The sequence below is a fragment of the Balaenoptera ricei genome, chromosome 3 (assembly GCF_028023285.1).
Source record: "Balaenoptera ricei isolate mBalRic1 chromosome 3, mBalRic1.hap2, whole genome shotgun sequence".
Classification (NCBI taxonomy): Eukaryota; Metazoa; Chordata; class Mammalia; order Artiodactyla; family Balaenopteridae; genus Balaenoptera; species Balaenoptera ricei.
This window is the reverse complement of record NC_082641.1, coordinates 119,667,898-119,677,345: the sequence shown is the minus strand read 5'-3', so window position 1 is coordinate 119,677,345 and position 9,448 is coordinate 119,667,898. Positions and strand designations below refer to the sequence as shown.

Below are 9,448 nucleotides of genomic sequence, written 5' to 3'. Positions count from 1 at the left end.
ACAAACCGGCATTCAGCTACGCTGCTCCAACTAATTTTTGCATTTGCTGCTACATATTTGGATTTGGGCCTCTGAAACACTGAGGTGAATTTATGTAAAATGGGCAAATGATCATTCTGAATTTTGTGTTACTTAATGTTTTCTTACTGGACCTGCAGAACTAACAATGTCTCATTAAAGATTCCAGACATTCAAGAAAGGATGAGTAGTGCTCGCTTCAGCAGCACATATACTAAAACTGGAACGATGCAGAGAAGATTAGCATGGCCCCTGCGCAAGGATGACACGCAAATTCGTGAAGCGTTCCATAATTTTTGTATTATTGAATATGGAAGAGAAAATCAAGCTTAGTAGTTGAAAATTATTTTCAGACCTTTAGATGGCCATAATGCAGCAAATGTCTGTCATTTTTATTGTTTATACGTGCCTTCAAAATTTTATTTACAACTTCCTTAATTATCTTTATGCCCATTATTTGATTCATTTTTTTGATTCATTTTTAAACTTAAGAATATTTTATATTTGTTGATTTGACTTTGTCCTGACAAATTATGTGTATATTATATTTATATATATTTATGTAATAGCATATAATACAATAGAAAACATGTGTATATATTTACATACAAAAAACCAGAAAGGATGAGTAGAATAAAACTGTCATTATTTGCAGATAAATGATTGACTACATAGAAACCCCCAAATGATACACAAATACAGTGTCTGAACTCATAAGGGAGGTGTGCAAGATTGCTGGATACAAAAAGCATTTGCATTTAACTATATACTAGCAAGAATCAGTTAGAAAATGTAATTTTCTTAAAAAGATACCCATTTCTAAAGGTTACCAAAAAAAATTAAAGTACCTAGGAATAAATCTAGAAAAGATATGCAAACCTTTGTGGAAAATGATCGAACTTTAAATGTCATTCATAAAGATCTAAAGAGATGGAGAGAAATACAATGTTCTTAGATAAGAAAATTTTAAATCATAATTCTGTTAATTCTAGCCAAACTCATCTATACCTTTAATGCAATGTCTATAAAAGCATCTCAACAGTTATTTTCAAGGGACTTGAAAAGCTGTTTCAAAAATGTATGTGGGGACTTCCCTGGTGGCACAGTGGTTAAGAATCTGCCTGCCAATGCAGGGGACCGGGGTTCAAGCCCTGGTCCAGGAAGATCCCACATGCCGCGGAGCAACTAAGTCAGTGCGCCACAACTACTGAGCCTGCGCTCTAGAGCCCACGAGCCACAACTACTGAAGCCCGAGCGCCTAGAGCCCGTGCTCCGCAACAAGAGAAGCCACTGCAATGAGAAGCCTGTGCACTGCAATGAAGAGTAGCCCCCGCTCACCACGACTAGAGAAAAGCCCGCGCACAGCAACGAAGACCCAATGCAGCCAAAAATAAATTAAAAAAAAAAAATGCATGTGGTAGAGCAACTGTCCAAGACAGCTAAGACACTTCTGAAAAAGAGTTAGTAGGAGCATGGGGTGCAGTGGCGGCGGTAGCTACCCAACCAGATACTATGACTTACTGTTAAAGCTGGAGTAATGAAGACAGTGTTCATTGGAACAAGGACAGAAGATGGACCAATGGAACACAATAGAGGACCTCGAACAATATTCATGTATATGCGGAAGTTTGATTTATGACCAAGAGGACATTTCAGATAGTGATTAAAGCCTGGACTCTTTGAGAAATGGTGTCGAGACAATTGGTGAATTAAATGGAAATAGGTGAAATTGCATCCCTGTCTCACACCATGTATCAAAAAAAAAAAAAAAAAAAAAAGGCCCATCCATTCTGGGACTTAAATATGAAATACAAAACTGTAAAATTTTGGGACTTCCTTGGTGGCGCAGTGTATAGGACTCCGTGCTCCCAATGCAGGGGGCCTGGGTTCGATCCCTGGTCAGGGCACTAGAACCCACATGCATGCCACAACTAAGAGTTCACATGCCACAACTAAGGAGCCCACCTGCCGCAACTAAGGCCCAGCGCAACCAAAAAAAAAAAAAGTGTAAAATCTTTATAAGGTGACTAAAGAAATATTTTATATGCTCAAGGATAGGGAGGATTTTGTAATCAAGAAGAAAAAGCCTAAATGATAAAGGAAACAACTGATAAATTCAACTACATTTTTAAAAGAGTACAAAAAGACAACTTGCTGGGGAAAGATATTTGGGACATATTTCACTAACAGAGGATTAATATAGAGAATATATAAAGTACTCTCATAAATCAAAAAGAAAAAGCAAAAATAAATTATAAACATGAGCAAAAGCCTTAAGGAAGCGTTTCACAGAAGAGGAAACACAAACGGCCCATCGACATGTGAAAAGATGCTCAATCTCATTAGTCATCAGAGAAATGCACACTGAAAACCTTGATGAGATACCCTTTCACACCTAGTCTTAGCACACGTAGTCCTTCACACCTACCAGATTGACTAATTAGAAAGTCGCTCAGCCCAGGGCTTGGAGACGATGTGAAGCAATGGGAACTGCCATTCACCACTGATGGTAACATAACTTGGTACAACCACTTTGAAAAAAGCTAGACCTTTTCTAATAAAGATTAACATGCACACTTTCTACCACCCAGTAGTTCTGCTCCTGTGCTATGTACCCTAGACAAACTCCTGCCCAAGGGTTCCAGGTGACATGCACAGAGGTTTTTAGTAGATTTTTTAGTAGAGCCAGGACCTGAGGGAGGAAGAGAGGCCCCTGGGGCACAGAAGGTAAGGTGCCATTCACCCCAAGGGTGTGTAGGTCGTTGCCTCTAATATCACACCCTTGGTGTCTGCAGTGGGTTGAATGGTAGCCCCCCAAAAGGGGGCCTGAAACCTATGAATGTGACCATATTTGGAAAAAGGGTCTTTGAAGATGTAATGAAGATAAGGATCTAGGATGAGATCATTCTGGATTATCTGGGTGGGCCCTAAATTTAATGACAAGTGTCCTTATAAAAGACACAGAGAGGAGAGACACAGAGGGAAGAGGGACAGTCAAGTGAAGATGGCAGAGATTGGAGTGATGCTGCAACAAGCCATAAACCAAGCAACACTTGGAGCCACCAGAGGCTAGAAGAGGCAAAGGCTCTCTCCTTTAAAGGGAGTGTGGCCCTGCCGACATCATGATAACAGATTCCTGGCCTCCAGAACTGTGAGAGAATACATTTTGGTTGTTTCAAGCCACCCCATGTGTGGTCATTTGTTATGGCAGCCAAGGAAACTAATATAGGGTCTCTCTGCCTCACTGTAGCCCCAGCTCTGTTGCTCAGAAGAGTAAAAAAAGGAAACCATCCTACTGTCCAACAACAGTAGAATACAGGAATGAATTATGGTGTTATCTCACAAGGGAACATTACAGCCCAATGAATGAACTGCAGCTACATGGGTCAATTTGAAAGAACCTCCAAAAAAAAGTGTTGAGTGAAAGAAGTCAGGGAAAACTACAAATATATGCTTCCATTTATATAAATTTCAAAAATAGGCAAAAGGAAACAATGTATTGTTTAGGTTTTCATGCACAGGTAGTAAAGCTTTAGAAAATAGCAAGTGACTGACTAACACAAAATAGTGATTACGATTATTTCTAGGAGGGAAGAGGCACTCACAGCTTGCAAAGTTGTGGGATTTCAGCTGGATGCTGGGGGACTTCCCTGGCGGTCCAGTGGTTAAGACTCGGCACTTCCGCTGCAGGGGGCGCGGGTTTGATCCCTGGTCCTGCATACCACGCAGTGTGGCCAAAAAAAAAAAAACAGCTGGACGCTGGGTACAACGGTATTTCTTATTTCTCTCTACACTGTACGTGTACCTTTTATAGACTTTTTGATACCTTTGATATTATTTATAACAAAAATGAATTAACAAAGAAACTATAGGCTTATGGAAATTAATCTTGTCGGTATGCTGAGTGTCTCTCCTCAGATGAAAGATGCCACAGGACAAGGGCTAGTTAGATCATAAGTCATTCAGTCCATCACCTGACACATAGGCGCCAAGCTCTGAGAAGGGCTGATACTGTGCTAAGCTCTGACCTCCAAAATGAGGGCACAGATTTGCATGGAAAAGTCTTGGGAGCTTGGAGAAGAGAGAGAAAACACACTGGCTTATTTGCAAAATTAATTTGCAAATTGAAATGCGTGGTTTGTTTTTTTTTTAACATCTTTATTGGAGTATAATTGCTTTACAATGGTGTGTTAGTGTCTGCTTTATAACAAAGTGAATCAGCTATACATATACATATATCCCCGTATCTCTTCTGTCTTGCGTCTCCCTCCCTCCCACCCTCCCTATCCCACCCCTCTAGGTGGTCACAAAGCACCGAGCTGATCTCCCTGTGCTATGCGGCTGCTTCTCACTAGCTATCGGTTTTACATTTGGTAGTGTATATATGTCCATGCCACTCTCTCACTTTGTCCCAGCTTACCCTTCCCTCTCCCCGTGTCCTCAAGTCCATTCTCTAGTAGGTCTGTGTCTTTATTTCCGTCCTGCCCCTAGGTTCTTCATGACCTTTTTTTTTTTTAGATTCCATATATATGTGTTAGCATACGGTATTTGTTTTTCTCTTTCTGACTTACTTCACTCTGTATGACAGACTCTAACTCCATCCACCTCACTACAAATAACTCAATTTCGTTTCTTGCAAATTGAAATGTGTTTAAGGGTCACGACTTACAACATTTTCTGTTACCCCAAAGCCTGAAAGCTTTCAGAGTTTGATAAAGGGATAAATCTACTGACTGGATAAATTCCATCCAGTTAAAAATGGAAGAATGAACACATGCACTTAACACCCCAAAGCTCACTAAAATAAGATGAAGGGTTTTTTGTTTTGTTTTTTTTTAAGAAAGACATAAACCCAGAAGGACAACATGAATAGGAGAAGAAGAGACAGCAGAAAAAAAAAGAAAAAAAAAAAGCAAACCAAAACAAACAAAAACCCAGCAATAATAAGAAAAAGAAAGCTGGAAAGCAGATGGATGAGTGGTTTCCAGTTTAGCAGGCCCCGCAAAGCTGACTCCTAAGGCAGAGCCAGGCAGGCTGAGTTGCCATATGATTTGCACGCAGATCCCTGCAGAGGACTCAGGGTTGACAGCCCCAAGTATCCCTAGAAGTGGGGGCGAAGGTGGAGCCTATGAGCTGGAGAATGCGCTCAAACGCTGTTTAAGCGGAAGCCAGACTCCTTCCGTCCCCGCTCGGTGCAGTCCCAGGTCTGCCTCTCCCTGAGGCTGGTGGACCCCGGGAGGTTTATTCTTTGAAGAGGGATACACAGAGGGTCTCTTTCCTGGGGGCAGCAGCTCAGTAGACAACAGTGGGATTAAGTGAATGTCTGCCTACGGTGGCAGAGACACCCCAGCCCTCTGCCTCCATCGGTTCCCCAGAAGGTTGGCAGCCAGGGGAGCTAAGGATGGTGATTGGTACCCTGAAGGGCTCAGTGCTTGCCAGCCCTCATCACTGTGTCATCAGTATGTCTCTCTCCCCTGGTTCCACAGCAGCGTGGTGGGACTGGAACCCAGACACCCAACCAAGCCTTCCAAGCCCATGTTCTTTCACCTTTTTCTGCTGGCTCCCCCAACTCAGACAGATACTCCCCTCTGACCTCCACCCCCAGCCCACTGTCCCCAACTCCAATATATCTGTAGAAAGAATTAGCTGGCATTCCGTCAGACACGTCGGGGGCCTGGCCACCCTTCCCTGCCCTTGGTAAGCTCAGCCCTCACATTCCCACACCTACGGTACCCTGGTCCACAGTGGATTCCTCAGGATTTTCAGGAGGTTTTCTGAAAATCCGGAGGAGAGCTGAAGAGTCCCCAAGGGTCCTGGGCCCTGGAGTGAGAGATGATAACAGAGGGCAGAATCTGGCCCTCGAGGGCCATGCTTGAGAGCTTCCTGGTCAGACTCACAGGCTGTGGGTGAATGGATGCCCTCTTCCCCAAGCGAGGGAGGGGTTAAACAAGTGTTTCGAAGACCATCACATGCAGGGAAAGAGGAGAAGCAGCAGCTTCTGTGCCTTCCAGACCTGCAATGAAAACCCCAGTCTCCCCGCTCCTGCCACACTGCTGCCAACACTGGCAGAGATGAAGGGTACATCACGTCTGTCTAAGAACCTTCTGAGAAGGGTGGCAATGAAGCCGTTTCCACACAAAAGGCAGCAGCTTCTAGACCATCGGGAGGACAGGGATCAAGAGTTCAGACGATTCGCAGCCCTGCCCAGGATGGGAAGCACTCAGGCACAGCTGGCCTGTCTCCAAGGGCTGGCACTCTTTGGCTCCATCTCTCATTCACGGATCCGCCTGACTGGTCTGCTCCAGAGCGGAGACCCCATAACGAGTCAGGAAAAAGAGCAGAAATACTCACAAGAAACCCAAGAGGAATTCTGAAAGGATCCTCCACACCCACTCCCTCCCTGCTCCAACCCCAACTGTCATCAGCTCAAGCCACAAAGCCTTCCGTCCCTGGGGAGCCCCCAGCGCCATTCCTGCCTGCCGGTACCACACAGCCAGGACAAGAAAGCATTCCTTTCGGTGGGGCCAGGAGGAAGCGGGCCAGGCCCTGCCAGGCGGGAGGGGAAGAAGGATTCCATTCCCATTGTTCTCACTCAGACCGCCCAACAATGGGAGAAGGAGCAGGAGGAAGGGGGTGCCTTGGGAGTCTGTCTGACCTGCTGGAGCAGCGATCACCAGGGCATTCCAACCTCCCTACTGGTGTTTTCTCCCTCCTCCCTCCCCTAGATTTTCCCACACCATCCCTTCTTCTTCCTCTCCCTGCCCCCACCCTCCACTTCACCTTCAATCTGCAGGAACCTCAGGGCAGGGGGCCCAGCCCTGGTGCCTGTCACCTGTTGCCAGCCCCTGCTTGCCTTTAAGCTCTCTGCAACATTCCTTCTTGCAGACCTGCAGCCTCGACCCACAGAGCTAAAACCCAAACATCTCCCCAGTCTGTAGACCCCACACTATAGTCCCAGGGCCACAACCACGTGGGGTAGAGATTGCTAATCAAAATCAGTTTCTTCCATTTTAGTCATCACTGTTTTTCATGAATACGTGCCATGTACTGCAGATACAGCAGCGAACCAAAGAAAGATTCCCATCCTTATGAAGCTTATGTCCTCATTTTCTGCTCTCACCCGTGTGCCAGGTCTATGTGGCAAGAAAGTGCCTCCTCGGCAACCTGGCCGGGGGTGTGGCAGTGTGGTGCAGTGGTTAGGGGTAGGGTTTTTTGACGCGAACTAGACCTGGGTTCAAGGCCTGTTTCTACCCATGTGCGAATTATATAACCTTAGGAGGATTTTTCTTAGCCTTCTCCGTCTCAATTTCCTCATTTGTAAAGTAGGGGTTAGTATGGAGATAAGCATTATTGTTATAAAAAAAAAATTTAGTTATCACAGGGGTTGTTGTGAGGATCCAGTGAGAAGATGCATGTCAAAGGCTCGGCCCAGTGTCTGGCATGTAATAAATAAATACTCAGTTAACATGGGGTGATCTCATGGGACCATTCCTCCATGGGGAAGCTGTCTTAGGGAAGGAATCTTTGCTCTGGTTTACTGTGTGCTTGCTAAAGCTCCACTTGCCCTGACTGCTCCCTTTTCTGCAACATGTTACTGTGAGCCAGCTCCCACCCCAGAAATTCACTGGGTTGTTTATTTTCCATTTGTCCATATGCTCACCACAAACACTGAGGAGCTTCTCGGAGAGGCGTACACTGAGGAGCTATAATCGCAACCTTGCAGCCAATGCACGGAGCCAGGGGACAGGATCCAAATGAAAACATCTCCATATGGTTCAGATTTCTGGGGTCCTTGAGAAGTACAACCCAGGAAGGTTTTTAATTATGTCATTGGGCTGTTTGAGAGAAAAGAGCACCGTCTGAGAGGACCCTTTCTGAGCTACCAAACTGGAAGATGACTCAGTCTCATCAGCTAATTCCTTTGGTGTTGGGACAAAAAGGCAGGTCCCATCCTCCTGAAGACCTTCCTTCCCAAGAGGGTGAACACAAGAAGGTTTGAAATCATTCACTGGACACAGTAGGGGCAGGGCCAGGGTGGGGACTGGTGACCATACTGTCGCAAATAAATCTTGCCCACAAATGATGTCTACCTGTTCATGTGTGCAGTGGGGGTGGAAAACCATTCTCAGAGTAGATATAAAACAAGGCCCCGAGCTCACGAAACCCAGCTTCCCCAAAGATGTTAAATCCTAGTCTCACGTGGGGGCCATTTATGCGGATATTGAAAGACTCAAGGAAACATCCGAGGAGAGCGTGATCTAATCCTATTGTCTTAGACGAACGTGCTTTCCGGGTTCTTCTCACCATGAACTTGACTTACGGGAGCCTCACACTGTGCACAGCCTCCTCATAAGTGTTACCACATCTGCTTGCCTGCTGTCAGTGTGCCTCAGGTACCTAAGGAGTTTCCGCTGAGCTCTTTGGCTTCTAGACACACAGGGCCGAAAGGAAGTGGACACAGCCATCATGTCCCTGTTGACCTGGAGATTTGGGACTGGCCAAGGGAATCCCAGGATCCACACTGGATTTCTCTGTGAGTGTGTTAGGGGGTGGAGGCGAGTTAGGGGTGCTGGCTTGTCCTTCTGTGGTACACTAGTCCATTGGAATAGGGGATCCGGTGTCAGCTCAGAAAACCCCAAGGGGACAGGCCTGAAATGAAGACATTATAAGTGGCACAAGGGATGGGACTCTGTTTACTAATTGTGACATCCCTCAGGGTCTGCCTGGCAAAGTGGATGGCACGTAGAAGACACAGCATCAGTCAGAGTTCTGGTAGGAAATACAGGTCCACTCCAACCAGAGGAATGAGAAGTTTCATAAAAGTTTAATTTACAAACTTGAAGGAAAGAAACAAGGGATAGTGCAGTGTCCCAGGGTGAGTCATAGTGGGGGAGGCTGAAGGGGCAGGAGGAGGGGAGATTGCCCACCAAGGCAACCCAGCTCACTCTCCCTTCTCCCCCCAGCCTCCTGCTGGTGCTTCCCATTGGCCAAACCCAACCAGAAACCAGAGGGAAGTGAGCCCAAGGTGCAGACCACCCCAGTCCATCCCCCACGTCACACGGCAAGGTAGAGAAGGGAGACACTGGTTCTGGAGGGGCAAGCAAAAAGACATCCAGCCCAGTCCTCAGTAAGGATTTGCTGGTTGACTGAGAAGCCAGCATCGGAGCCAGGATGAAGCTAGAAGGGAAAGAGGCCTCTTGGTGCTCCTTTGTGTTACTGTTGTGTGGGGATAAAGTCAACGCACTGAACACTTATTCACCAAGCACGGTATGAAGAGCATTACGTAAATGGTCTCAATCTTCACAATGGCCCCAGGAGGTGGGTGCTGCTATGATCCCTATTTTACAGCTAAAAAAACCGAGTCTCAAAAGGGTTATGTAATTGGCTTGAGACCCATACTTATTAAATGGATTCAAGTTTAATCTTACTG

The 9,448-nt window shown here is 45.8% G+C and overlaps 1 non-coding gene across 1 annotated transcript; it reads left to right on the top strand.

Moving 5' to 3' along the window:
- The first annotated feature begins 208 nt into the window (after nucleotides 1-208).
- On the top strand, nucleotides 209-315 carry LOC132364260 (U6 spliceosomal RNA). Its single transcript, XR_009502799.1, has one exon. It is a non-coding gene; the product is annotated as a U6 spliceosomal RNA (small nuclear RNA).
- The last annotated feature ends 9,133 nt before the right edge of the window (nucleotides 316-9,448 follow it).